General features: G+C 39.5%; 1 long non-coding RNA gene across 1 annotated transcript; it reads right to left on the reverse strand.

Moving 5' to 3' along the window:
• Positions 1-1,829: 1,829 nt before the first annotated feature.
• On the reverse strand, positions 1,830-8,781 carry LOC141278853 (uncharacterized). The gene is made up of 11 exons (XR_012332243.1): positions 8,635-8,781; positions 8,442-8,498; positions 8,214-8,263; positions 7,359-7,421; positions 7,192-7,257; positions 4,876-7,090; positions 4,713-4,777; positions 3,287-3,409; positions 2,843-2,909; positions 2,326-2,389; positions 1,830-1,929 (listed from the first exon to the last, which is right to left on the reverse strand). It is a non-coding gene; the product is annotated as an uncharacterized lncRNA (long non-coding RNA).
• Positions 8,782-14,706: the final 5,925 nt, after the last annotated feature.

Here is a 14,706-nt window from a genome sequence, read left to right on the forward strand (position 1 = left end):
CTAATGCTACTATCACTGATTGGGAAACATAATTTCTTAATTGCATACCTGCATAAAAACACAGGAATAGAAACACTAGGAACACCATCCACACTTTCCCACGTATCTGAAGATCAGATGGTTTGAAGGGGGCTAAAGGTCCACGTCATCACTTACCTCAATACAATCAAGGCTTGTTATCGATCATTATGATCTTTACCAGGATGTCTTTGCAGGAACCTGAAAATCACACTGTAAAATATGTCTATGGACATGCCTTTTCTACTAGGACCCTGCAGATAACCTCATTCACTGCCTTCCGTGCAGGACCTGCCATCAGCTCTCCCTGGGTTCATGCAGTCCTCCAAGGTCTATGCCACTGTTAGAAACTCCATCCTCTTTTCCCTGCTCACCTGCAGAAACGCCACGGTCACTACTGTGCCACACGCTCGGTCATCATTGCGTTCATACACGGGAATCGCTCAACACTCACAGGGTTCAAAATAAATTCTCAAAAATATAAAACAGTAGGTTAATATGACTGCTAGGATTGATAAAACGCTATCATTTCTTACCTGACGACCTGAAACGAATCACATGGGAAAACAAGTTTAGCCAATCAACACCGCTTACCTAGAGATGTGAACGCAGGATGCTCCGACGTGGCGAAGGTGCACATCATCACTTACCTGGACACCAGAAAGGACCCCCTATAACAACCATTCATTTTATCTTGATCTCTTGACGGGACCCTGAAAAACACATGCTACAGGTTCAAAAGGACAGAACTCGTAGCAGGACACCTTCAAACAACCTTAGACATTTCCTTCACCATGAGAATATCAACTCTACCTGAATACTTGTAGTACGCCAAGGTCGAGGGCATTGTCCAATATGACAGCATTTCATCATGGGGCACCTGCAAAGTCTCATGGTTACGAGCATCATGACAATCACCCGAATATGGCAAGTGCTCATCACTCACATGGCTCATTAAAAATTTTCTCTAAAATAAGATAAATGAAAACTCATGGTTTCTAGAATTGGTAAGAACAGTCATTTCCTACCTGAATACCTGCAAAGAAAAATGGTAACAACAGTTGTTAGGGAAACTATCATAACTTACCCAGCTATGTAAATATCAAATGACCTGTGCTCTGGTTTACTCCATATCTGGTTTAGTCCATATCGTCACCTACCTGTACACAAGCACTGCCCACCATTAATGAGCATTGTTAGTTTAATCATGATCTCTTCACACAAACCTAGAAAGGTAATATGAAATGCCTGTTAAAGGACACAGCGTTTTCTACCAGGACACCCACAAATAATGGTGGTCACTTCATCATTAGGAGACGCATCCATCTACCTGCATACTTGCAGCAATCCAAGGTCAACACCAACGTCAGATAAAATGTCCTTCTTTGACTGGACACCTGTACAAATCCTATGACTAGTACTGTGATGGGGAACGCCATGATAAATACCTGTATTCACATAATACCTCAGCATTCACACGGGTAAAAGTGAACATTTCCAGAAATAGAACAAATGAAAACTCATGGTATCTAGAAGCGGTAAAGACTATCATTCCCTACCTCGATACCTTCAAAAATCATGGTAACAAGACATAGGAGGACACATCATTACTTCCTTAGGTATACGAAGGTCAGATGGAATGTGCTGTGGTGTAGCCCCACACCAGCACCTATCTCCATACCAGCAATGACCCACAATAACTACCATCAATAGGCTCACCAGGATGTCTTGACATGAATCTGAAAAACACAGTGTGGAATATGTTTGGGGCACATAAATCATCCTACCTCTAAAGCTGTAAATTTCCTTGGTCCCTTGTACCATTTTGGTACCCATCCACATTACCTGGCTAGTTGCAGGAGTTCAAGGTCAATTCCTGAGAAGAAACACCATCTTCTCTTGAAGGGATACCTGAAAAAATTCCCAAGGTCACTAACTCAATGATGGCAATATGATAAATTACCTGGATCACCTGCATATCTGTTCATCACTACAAGTATTAAATACATGTCATCTCGAAACAGAATACAAAAAAATCTCATTTGTACTAATATAATTAGGGTCAAATTAATTTCTTAACTACACACATGCCAACAACAAGGTAAATATTAGAGTCTCAAAAATTAATTACACAGATATCTAAAAATCAGAATGTCTTTAATGAGTTAACATCACAACATCTCATACTTGTATACTAATAACTGAAAACAAACATGGTAACACGAATGTTTGGGACACAATACTTACTTACCTTCATATTGAAGATCAGAGGGTCTTCACTGTGGTAGGATCCGCTTTATCACTTACCTGGTTGAAAGCAAGATTCTGTTAGCAACCACTGTTATGTTCACAGTGATCTCGTGACAGGAACCTAAAAAACACCTTCAACAAATGTGTTTAAATATACCATTTGTGGGACTTCCCGGGTGGCGCAGTGGTTAGGAATCAACATGCTAATGCAGGGGGACATGGGTTCGAGCCCTGATCCGGGAAGATCTCACATGCCGCAGAACAACTAAGCCCGTGCGCCACAACTACTAAGCCTGCTCTCTAGAGCCCAAGAGCCACAACTACTAAAGCCCACGTGCCTAGAGCCCGTGCTCCACACAAGAAAAGCCACCATAATGAGAAGCCTGAGCAACACAACGAAGAGTAGCCCCTGCTCGCCACAACTAGAGAAAGCCCACAGGCAGCAACAAAGACCCAATGCAGCCAAAATTAAATAACTGAATTAATTAAAAAGAAAAAGATTAAAATTTGTTCTACCAGGACACCTACACCTAACCTGGTTTACTTCCATTATTATGGAACACATCAACTCTACCTGGGTACGTGCGTTAATTCAGGTCAACAACAATGTCGGGTAAGACTTTCACCTCTTAACTGGACACCTGCAAAAAACTAATGGTTACGACTGTGGTGGCAACTTCAAAACACTTACAAGATATGATCAACCTACAATATTCACAGGGTTAAATATCACTAGCCTCTAAAACGTAAAAAACGTAAACTCATGGTTACTACAATTATTAAGAACTTTTAGCATTTCTTACCTGAATACCTGCAACAAAATCTAGCTAACAAGAAGTGTTAGGAATGCCATCAACACTTACCTACATACATGAAAAACAGATGGTCTGATCTTCATGTACGTAGGTATATGAAAACTGAAAGCTAATGTTTTAAGAACTGGAAAGGAATCTGTCCTTACCTGAATACCTGCAAAGAAGTCATTGTAACAAGTGTCAGGCTCACACTCATAACTTACCTACGTATGCGCAGGTCAGATAGCCTGTGCTGTGGGTGAAGCCGAGATCGTCACACAGCTGCCCCCCAACAGTGTCGCCCGTTGACACAAATGCTAGGTTCAGAGTGATGTCTGGACAGGAACCTGGAAAAGACATGAGATATGGCCTTCCTACCAGGACACCTTGATTATGTTATCATTATAAGACGCATCAACTCTATCTGGTTACTTGCAGTACTCCAAGGTCAACACCAAGGTTGGAAAGCCATAGTTTCTTGACTGGACATCTGAAAAACCCTATGGGAAGTAGTGTGGTGGGAAAACCGTAATAAATATCTGCGTATGTGCAATCCCTCGACACTTAAGAGTGTTAAACTTTCTCTAAAACATCAAAAGGGAAAACGATTGTTTTCCAGATTGGCAAAGACACTATTATTTCTTACCCTAATCCCTGAAAAAAAACCCATGGTAACAGGAAGTGTTAGGACACATCCTTACTTACTAAGATATCCGGAGGTCAGAAGGCCTGTGCTGTGCTTTACGCTCACAGCATCACTTACCTGGACACCAGCAAGGTCCCATCTGCAAATCCATCTCTCACTACTGTGTTAAATACATATTATCTCTAAAGGAGACTGCTAAAAATCTCATCCCTACCAGTATTATTAGGGACACATTAAATTCCTAACACATCACATGTCAAAAACAAAGTCAATATGAGACACTGAAATCAGACATTATGTAGATATCTGAATATAAGAACGTCTTGAATCAGTGAATATCACATGATCTCATACTGGCATAACAAGCAAAGATAGTAACATGATACCTGCAAAAAAAAAAGACATAAACACAACTGTTAGGAACAGCATCCTCACTCACCTAGATATTGAAGATCACAAGGTCTGCAGTGTGGTTAGACGCACTTTAACACGTAACTGTTTAAGTGTTACGCTAGTAACCATTAGGTTCACCCTGTTCTCCTAACAGGAACCTGATGATATACATGCAACAAATGTGTTCAACACACAACTTGTTCTACCAGGATGCCTGCACCTAACCTCGTTCACCTCCATTATTAAGGAACACATCAACTCTACCTGGCTCCTTGCATCCATTCAAGGTCAACACTGTTGTCAGGAGAGACCAGGGGCACCTACCTGGGTACCTGCAAACATCTTATGGATACGACAGCGGAGAGATGTCACAACAACTACCTGGAGGTGAACGACTCCTCGATACTTACAGGATTAAACAAATTCTAACTAAAATACGAAAAGTGTAAACTCGTGTTTACTAGAATTTGTGAGGACTCTTAGAACTTCTTACCTGAACACCTGCAACAAAATCACGCTAACGAAAAGCGTTAGGAACGCCATCATCACTTAGCTACGTACGTGAAGAACACATGGTCTGTGATGTGCTTTAGGCCCACATCATCACTTACCTAGATGCCAGCAACGTCCCCTGTTATCTACCACTGCTAGCTCACCATCATGTCCTGACAGGAGTCTGAAAACACATTCAGAGAATGTGTGTGATATCCATATTATTCTAGGGTACACCATCAGATTTCCTCAGTCAACGGTATCATTTTGTATCCCATCAACATTACCTGTGTACTTGCAGAACTGCAATGTCATACCCTAGAAAGTGACTCCTTGCTCTCCTGAAGGGATACCTGCAAAAATTCCAGAGTCAATAAAGCAGTGGTCGACTATATGATAGATCACCTGGATACATATATGTTGCAGGATCATTCCAAGTGTTAAATATACAGTGTTTCCAAATAAATAATAAAATCTTATTCTTAGTAGTATTATTGGGGACATGTTAATTTCTGAACTGCATACATGCCAAAAACAAAGTAAATTTAAGAGCCTTGAAAACATTAATTATGTAGAGATCTGAAAATAAGAAAGTCTCTAATAAGTTAATGCCACATCATCTCATATCTGTATACTACCAAAGACCTTAACAGGATACCTGCAAAAAAAAAAAACCAAAAACAAAACGAAAGTATGGTATCACCAGTGTTAGGACACCAACAACACTTAGGTGGATATTGAAAATTAGATAGTCTACATTGTGGTTAGACCCACTTTTCAGTTACTTGGTTATGAGCAAGCTTCCATTAACAATCATTCTTAGGTTCACTGTGTTCTCTTCACAGGAACTTAAAAAAACACATGGATAAAATGTGTTTAAGGACCCAACCTGTTCTACCAGTACACCTGCACATCACCCTCTTCACTTCTATTATTACCTAACACATCAACTCTACCTGAATACTAGCATTAAATCAAGGTTAATACCATGGTCATGAGAGACCATCATTCTTCACTGGACACCTGCAAAAATCCTATCCTTACCAGTGTGGTGAGAAACTCCAATTACCAACACGATCAATCCCTGAACACTTACAATGGTAAACATAACTTTTCTGTAAAATATGAAAGTATGAACACATGGTTACTAGAATTGGTAAGAACTCTATCATTTCTTACCTGAATACCTGCAAAGAAATCATTCTAACAAGAAGTGTGAGAGACACTTCCTATCACTTACCTAAATATATGTAGATCACATGATCTATGCTATTGTTTAGGTCCAAATCATCACTTACCTCCATACCTGCTAGGTGCCTTGTTAACTACCATTGAAATACCTGACAAATGTGTTGTGGGAAATGTTCAGTACATGTCCTGTTCTACCTGTACACCGAAAACATTCCCTTGGTCAGTTGTATCATTTTGTAACTCATCAGTGTTAGCTGGGTAACTGCAGAACTCCAAGGTCCAACCCTAGTAAGAGGTACCTTCTTTTTTTGAAGGGATACCTGTAAAAATTCTATGGTCAATATCGCTGTGATGGACAATGTGATAAATTACTTGGATACTTGCATATCTATTATCACGAGTATAAAAAACACATTATTTCTAAACAAGAATACAGTTAATGCTCTTGCTTACTAGTGTTGTTCAGGAAGAATTAATTTCTTAACTGTATACATGCCAAAAGCAAGGTTATTGTAAGAATCATGGGAACGTCACTAATTAATTACCTAGATGAGTGGAAACAACTAAAGTCTCTAATGAGTTAATATCCCATAATATCATACGTCCTTACTAGCAAAGACCTTAATGAGATACCGGCAATAAACATGATAACACATATGTTAGGGACATCATCCTCACTTACTAGATACTGAAGATCAGACAGTCTGCATTGTAGTAAGACCCACTTTATCACTCACCTGGTTACTAGCAATGTCCTGGTAATGACCACTGTTAGATTCACCATGATTCCTTGACTGGAATCTCAAAAAAATATACATGACAAATACATTTAAGAAAACAACTTGCTCTACAATGACACCTGCAAATAATCTTGGTCACTTTCATCAATGAGGGAACCATCAACCTGGCAGTACTTCAAGGCCAATAATGTTCTTAGAGACACCACCACCTCTCTGCAGGGCACATGTAAAAATCTCCCGATCAGTACTGTGGTATGGACCTGTAGGGTCCCTTACCTGCATATACCTCTAGCACTACCTAGGTTCAACACACATTATATTTAAATTCTCATCCTGTAAGGTCTAATGCTTACTAGATTTGGTTGAGACAGTGTCACTTCTTACCTGAATATCTTTAAAAAAAAAACCATGGTGCACAAATGTTAGACACACCATCCTCACTTACCAAGAAATCTGAAGATCAGATATTTGAAGGGGGCTTAAAGACACATCATCAGTTACCTGGATATAAGCAAAGTCTCTGTTAACAATCACTTATGAAGTCACCATGGTCTCTTGATTGGACCCTGAAAAATACATTGTGACAAATGTGTCCAGGGAGACACATTTTCACCTGGATACCTTAAATGACCTTCCTCATCCATCACTGTAGGACCTATCGACCTACCTGATATTTGCAGTAGTCCAAGTTCTACACCACTGTTAGAGACGCCATCAACTCTTCACTGCACACCTGCAAATATCCCATGGTTACTACTGTGACATCATCCGCATTTACCTAAATCTGGAGATCACATGATCTGTAAGGTGCTTAAGGCTCACATCATCACTTACTGGGATTCATGCAAAGTCTCTTGATGATGATGAGGAGGTTCACTATGATCTCTTGACTGGAACCTGAAAAACACATTGTGACAAATGTTTTATCTACGGACACACATTTCCCACATGAATTCCTGCAAATAACCTTCTTCACTTCCACCACTGCGGGACCCATCAACTAGATTTTTGCAGTATTCAAGGTATAGCCATATTTAGCGACACCATCAACTCTTGACTTTACATCTACAAAACCCCATGGTTACTATTATGAAGCAGAATTCCAGGATAGTTACCTGAGTAAATGCAGATTACTCAATACTCACAGGGTTAAACATACATTTTTTGTGCAATATAAACTGAATAACAGAATAACACGGTCACTAGACCGCAGAATAACACGGTCACTAGACCGCAGAATAACACGGTCACTAGAACTGGCAAAACATTATCATTTCCTACCTGACCACCTGCTAAGAACTCACACATAAAACCCATGTAAGTGATCCAACATCATTTACGTGGATATATGAAGATCAGATGGTCTCTGATATGAAGATCATCACTTAGCTAGATATCAGAAATGTCCCCCTGTTAATGACCACTGTTTAATTTATCATGGTATCTTGATAGGAACCTGACAACTACCTTGTGAAATATATGTTAAAGGACACAACTTTTTTTTACCAGAACATATGCAAATAACCATGGTGACTCCATCATTACAGAGCATATCAAGTCTATCCGGATACTTGGATTAATTCAAGGTCAATACCATTATCAGATAACATCATAATTTCTTGCAAAACCCCTATAAAAATCCCATGATTACCACCTGGGGGCGGGGATGGGGAAGACCATGATAATTACCTGGATACGTACAATACCTCAGCGATCACAGAGTTAAACATAATTTTTCCCTAAAATGTAAGATGTGGAAACCAATGGTTATAAGAATTGGTTAGGAATCTATCATTTATTACTTGAATACTTGTAAAAATCATGGTAACAAGAAGTGTCAGGGATATATCACCCCTTACCTATATACATGAAGACCAGATGGTCTGTGCTGTGGTTTAGGACCAAATCATCACTTACCTTGATATTCCATGTTCACTATCATTTATAAGCTCACCACGACATCTTGACATGAATCTGAAAAACACATCGTGAAAAATGTGTTTGGTACACATCTTATTCTACCTGAACACCTGCAAATTCCCTTTGTCACTTATACGATTTCAGGACCCATCAATGTTGCCTGCATACTTGCAGAAGTCCAGAGTCATACCTTAGAAAAAGACATCATCCTCTCTTGGACGGATGCCTGCAAAAATCCCATGGTCGAGGACTTCCCTGGTGGTCCAGTGGTTAAGACCCCATGTTTCCACTGCACGGGGTATGGGTTCGATCCCTGGTCGGGGAACTAAGATCCCACACGCTGCATGGCGCGGCCAAAAATAAATGAATAAATCAATCAATCCCATGGGCAATTAGGTGTGATGGAGAATAAGATAAATTACTTGGATGCCTGCAAACCTATCACTGCGAATGTTAAATACACATTAGTTCTAAACAAGAAGATAGTAAAATCTCATGCTTACTAGTGTTCTTATGAACAAATTAACTTAACAGCATACATGCCAAGTAAGAGGTTAATAAAAGAGTTTCTATAACATCATTCATTTCTAGATATCTGAAATAGAGAAGGTCTCCCATGGGTTAATGTAACATAATTCCATATTTGTGTACTATCAAAGGCTGTAATGAGATACCAGCAAAAAAATATGGTAACACAAATGTTAGGGACACCATCCTCACTCACCTAGATACTTGAGGATCAGATTTGAGGCCTGTATTGTGGTAAGACCCACATTATCTTTACCTGATTAAGAGCAAAATCCCACTGATGTCCACTGAGAGCTTAACTGTGATCTCTTAACCGGTACCTGAAAAAAATTTAACAAATGTGTTTAAGGACACAACCTCTTCTACCAGGGTATGTGTAAATACTCTTGGTTATTTCTATCATTATGGGACACATCAACTAGACATGGATACTTCCAGTACCCCAAGGTTAATACCATTGTCACGAGGCCATCATTTGGTGAATGGACACCTACAAAATCCCCACGTTACCTCTGTGTTGTGGAACACCGTGACTGTTACCTGAACACATGCTCACTCAGCACTCTAATGAATAAATATAAATTTTCTCTAAACTATAAAAAAATGAAAACCCATGGTTTCTAGAATGGTAAGGACTCTACACTTTCATACCTCAATAGCATGCAATAAAATTATCTTAAGTATTATTGATACCATCATCACTTACCTATCTATCTGAAGATCTGATGGCCTGGGCTGTTGTTTAGGCCCTCATTATCACATACCTTGATACCAGCCATGTCTCACATTAAGTACCGATTATAGGCTACCCCCGATCATGGTTACTAGAATTGGTGAGGACCCTATTATTCTAAACGGAATAGCTGTACCAAATACACGGTCAGAAGGTGTTAGGGACACCATCACCACTTACCTACATTTCTGAAGGTCAGATGGCTTGTGCTCTGGTTTAGGCCCACATCATCACTTACCTGGACATTAGCAGTGTCCCCATTAATGAGCACTGTTAGGTTTACCATTATGTCTTGATAGGAGCCGAAAAACATATTATGAAGTACGTGTCAAAGGACACAATTTATTCTACCAGCGTACCTGCAAATAACCTTGTTTACTTCTATTATTATGGGACACATCAACTCTACCTGCATATAAGCAGCATTCCAAGGTCAGCATCATTTTGGGGGTAAGACCGTCATTTCCTAACTGTATACCTGCAAACATCCCATGGTTACTACTGTAGGAAAGAACACCATAATTACCTGTAGACTTGTAACCTCTGGACACTTGGAAGGTAAAACAAATTTTCTCTCAAAATATAAAATGTAAACACTCATGGGCTCTAAAATTGGTAAGGACTCTATCATTTCCTACTTAAATAGCTATAATAAAAACATGTTAAGTGTTAGGGACACTATTGTCACTTACTTAGATATCTGAAAATCAGATGGCCTGTGCTATGGTTTAGGCCCACATCATCACTTACCTGGACACCAGCAAAATCCCTGTCAATGACCATGGTAAAGTTCATCATGCTTTCCTGACTGAAACCCGACAAACACATTGTTACAAATGTTTCTACTTACACATCTTTTTTCTCCTGGATACTTATTGTATTCCATTGTTTGCACCTTTGTTAGTAACAATATCCTTTGTTGACTGGACACTTGTAAAAAACCTAGTGAACAGTAAGGGCTAATTCTTAGTAGTGTTTATGAGAGCACTAACTTTTCTTACCTGATATCTGCAAAAACAAAGCAAAACATGGTGACACAGATGTTCGGGACACCATCATAATTTACCTAGATTTCTGAAGGTCAGAAGGGCTATAGCGTGGTAAGACTCATATAGTCACTTACTGCATCCAGCAAAGTGTCATTAACCACCATTGTTAGGGTCACTGTGATCCCCTGACTGGAACCTAAAAGAAACACACTGAGACAGATGTATTTAAGGACATAACTTTTCCTAGCAGGACACTGGCAAAGAACTTTTGTCACTTCCAACTTTATGGGCACATCAATGCTACCTGAACACTGGCAGAACTTCAAGGTTAACACTGTTGTTACAGGTACCATCATCTCTTGACCTTGTACCTGTAAAAATCTCATGGTCAACACTGTGGTGGAGAAGGTTATGCATACTTACCTGGATACCTTCAAATCTCTCATTCATTCCTAAAGTTAAACACACATTATCTCTAAACTAGAAAACTGGTTAAACTAGATCTCACAGTTATCAGTGTTTGTAAGCCCCGTATCATTCTTTTATCTGAATATTTGCAAAAAACATGGTACTAACACGTGTTGGGGACACCATCATCGCTTACCTAGATTTCTGAAAATCAGATGGTCTATATAATATTTAAGGTCCACATCATCACTTGCCTGGATTCCATGATCTTCACCATTATCTCATGATTTGGAGCCTACAAACACACATGATGGCAACTATGATTAGGGATACGTCTCCTACATGGACCTCAAAAAATCCTATGATCACTACTATCATTAGGGGAATCATGATCTCAACCTGGATCCTTTAGTTCTAAGGTCAACACTGTAGTTAGAGACACCATCATCTCTTGACTGGGACCTGAAAAAAACACATGGTGGCAACCCTGGTTAGGAAAACGTTTTTCCATCTGGGCCTCTGCTAATTCCATCTGTCAATTCCATTATGGCAACCACCAACTCTACCTGGATATCTAGAGATTTCTAAGGTCAACACTGTAGTTTTGGACACCATCTGCTATTCACTGGATACCTCAAAAATCCCATGGTCACTACTACAGTGAGGGCGCTGTGATATATTATCTGGATACTTTCAAGTATCTTTGTCACTACTAAGTTTTAAGACAAAATCAACCCTGAACTAGAAAACAGTAAAATCTGATGGTTGATATTTTTGTTAGGGACATTAAAATTTCTTACCTGGATACCTACAAAAACACATGGTTTAGGGTGTTCTGAAGATGGCGGAAGAGTAAGACGCGGAGATCACCTTCCTCCCCACAGATACACCAGAAATACATCTACACGTGGAACAACTCCTACAGAACACCTACTGAATGCTGGCAGAAGACCTCAGACCTCCCAAAAGCCTCAGAAGCAGCAGATTAAAGCTCCACAATCAACTTGATGTACCTGCATCTGTGGAATACATGAATAGACAACGAATCATCCCAAATTGAGGAGGTGGACTTTGAGGGCAAGATTTATGATTTTTTCCCCTTTTCCTGTTTTTGTGAGTGTGTATGTGTACGCTTCTGTGTGAGATTTTGTCTGTATAGCTTTGCTTCCACCATTTGTCCTAAGGTTCTATCTGTCCGTTTTTTTGGGTTTTTTAAATTTTTTTTCTTAATTATTTTTTAATTTAATAACTTTATTAGATTTTACTTTATTTTATTTTACTTTATCTTCTTTCTTTTTTCCTTCCTTCCCTTCCTTCCTTCCTTCCTCTCACCGTCCCTCCCTCCCTCCCTCCTTTCTTTCATTCCTTCTTTTCTTCTTTCTTTCTTTCTTTCTTGCTTGCTTCCTTCCTTCCCTCCTTTCTTCCTTTCTTTCTTCCCACTTCTACTAACTCTTTCTCTCTACTTTTTCTCCCTTTTATTCTAAGCCATGTGGATGAAAGGCTCTTGGTGCTGCAGCCAGGAGTCAGTGCTGTGCCTCTGAGGTGGGAGACCCAATTTCAGGACACTGGTCCACAAGAGACCTCCCACCTCCACATAATATCAAAAGGCGAAAATCTCCCAGAGATCTCCATCTCAACACCAACACCCAGCTTCACTCAACGACCAGCAAGCTACAGTGCTGGACACTCTATGCCAAACAACTAGCAAGACAGGAAAACAACCCCACCCGTTAGCAGAGAGGCTGTCTAAAATCATAATAAGGCCACAGACACCCCAAAACACACCACCAGATGTGGACCTGCCCACCAGAAAGACAAGATCCAGCCTCATCCACCAGAACACAGGCACTGGTCCCCTCCACCAGGAAGCCTACACAACCCACTGAACCAACCTTAGAGACTGGGGACAGACATCAAAAACAACGGGAACTATGAACGTGCAGCCTGCACAAAGGAGAACACAAACACAGTAAGATAAGCAAAATGGGAAGACAGAAAAACACACAGCAGATGAAGGAGCAAGATAAAAACCCACCATACCAAACAAATGAAGAGGAAATAGGCAGTCTACCTGAAGGAATTCAGAATAATGATAGTAAATATGATCCAAAATCTTGGAAATAGAATAGACAAAATGCAAGGAACATTTAACAAGGACCTAGAAGAACTAAAGATGAAACAAACAATGATGAACAACACAATAAATGAAATGAAAAATACTCTAGATGGGATCAATAGCAGAATAACTGAGGCAGAAGAAAGAGTAAGTGACCTGGAAGATAAAATAGTGGAAATAAGTACTGCAGAGCAGAATAAAGAAAAAAGAATGAAAAGAACTGAGGACACTCTCAGAGACCTCTGGGACAACATTAAACGCACCAACATTCGAATTATAGGGGTTCCAGAGGAAGAAGAGAAAAAGAAAGGGACTGAGAAAATATTTGAAGAGATTACAGTTGAAAACTTCCCTAATATGGGAAAGGAAATAGTTAATCCAGTCCAGGAAGCAGAGAGTGTCCCATACAGGATAAACCCAAGGAGAAATACGCCAAGACACATATTAATCAAACTGTCAAAAATTAAATACAAAGAAAGCATATTAAAAGCAGCAAGGGTAAAACAACAAATAACACACAAGGGAATCCCCATAAGGTTAACAGCTGATCTCTCAGCAGAAACTCTGCAAGCCAGAAGGGAGTGGCAGGACACACTGAAAGTGATGAAGGAGAAAAACCTGCAACCAAGATTACTCTACCCAGCAAGGATCTCATTCAGATTTGATGGAGAAATTAAAACATTTACAGACAAGCAAAAGCTGAGAGAGTTCAGCACCACCAAACCAGCTATACAACAAATGCTAAAGGAACTTCTCTAGGCAAGAAACACAAGAGAAGGAAAAGACCTACAATAACGAACTCAAAACAATTTAGAAAATGGGAATAGGAACATACATACCGATAATTACCTTAAATGTAAATGGACTAAATGCTCCCACCAAAAGACACAGAATGGCTGAATGGATACAAAAACAAGACCCATATATATGCTGTCTACAAGAGACCCACTTCAGACCTAGAGACACATACAGACTGAAAGTAAGGGGATGGAAAAAGATATTCCGTGCAAATGGAAACCAGAAGAAAGCTGGAGTAGCAATTCTCGTATCAGACAAAATAGACTTTAAAATAAAGACTATTAGAAGAGACAAGGAAGGACACTACATAATGATCAAGGAATCGATCCAAGAAGAAGATATAACAATTGTAAATATTTATGCACCCAACATAGGAGCAACTCAATACATAAGGCAAATACTAACAGCCATAAAAGGGGAAATCGACAGTAACACAATCATAGTAGGGGACTTTAACACCCCACTTTCACCAATGGACAGATCATCCAAAATGAAAATAAATAAGGAAACACAAGCTTTAAATGATACATTAAACAAGATGGACTTAATTGATATTTACATAACACTCCATCCGAAAACAACAGAATATACATTTTTCTCAAGTGCTCATGAAACATTCTCCAGGATAGATCATATCTTGGCTCACAAATCAAGCCTTGGCAAATTTAAGAAAACTGAAATTGTATCAAG

This window comes from Tursiops truncatus, chromosome 6 (genome assembly GCF_011762595.2).
Source record: "Tursiops truncatus isolate mTurTru1 chromosome 6, mTurTru1.mat.Y, whole genome shotgun sequence".
Taxonomy (NCBI): domain Eukaryota; kingdom Metazoa; phylum Chordata; class Mammalia; order Artiodactyla; family Delphinidae; genus Tursiops; species Tursiops truncatus.